The sequence below is a fragment of the Mytilus edulis genome, chromosome 2, assembly GCF_963676685.1.
Source record: "Mytilus edulis chromosome 2, xbMytEdul2.2, whole genome shotgun sequence".
In the NCBI taxonomy this organism is placed as follows: domain Eukaryota; kingdom Metazoa; phylum Mollusca; class Bivalvia; order Mytilida; family Mytilidae; genus Mytilus; species Mytilus edulis.
In genome coordinates, this window is record NC_092345.1 from 33,452,703 (window position 1) to 33,453,370 (window position 668).

The window sequence follows — 668 nt, forward strand, 5'->3', positions numbered from 1 at the left end:
AAAAAGGTAAAATCCACGAAAGATCCGGATGTTCTACATAAATAGTTAAAGTTCAAAAAGGTAACTAACAAAAATAATTGGTTTTTATTATCACGATATGTTTATTTAATGTACATTAACAGTATATTTCTATATTGATTTAGTATTTTCAGTTTATGAATCATTATGGTGCGAATCGAAAAAAAAATGAAATTGGAAGTATTAGACACCTCATGAAAAAAAAAGTTTTCTGCAATGAGAAATATGTTTAATATAAAAAAAAAACTCGATGGATTGCGTTCGGAATAACTTCATTTGACAAACAGTAGATTTTTATGTCCCACTATAAATCAAACGTTTCTGAAATCGATTATTACCTCCCTTTAATAGTTTTACGGAAAAGTGTATCTGTAAAACCAAAATGAAAGCTATATCATAGTTACATCGTCGTATCGAGTAGCGTTTAGTTCTGGGATTTTGTCATAGTTTGGTTAAGTTGTTTTTAAGAAATTAACACAGGGTAACTAAAATATCGAAATTGATATGGTTTGGTTAAACGATTGACATAGTTCAATTATTTGTCTAGAAATTTAGCATAGTTTTGATCAAATTTCTTATGGTGAAGATACCTTTACGTTTTTTCTGTTTCACCTTCAATCTTTACTTAAGAGCCAAAAAATTCTAGAATT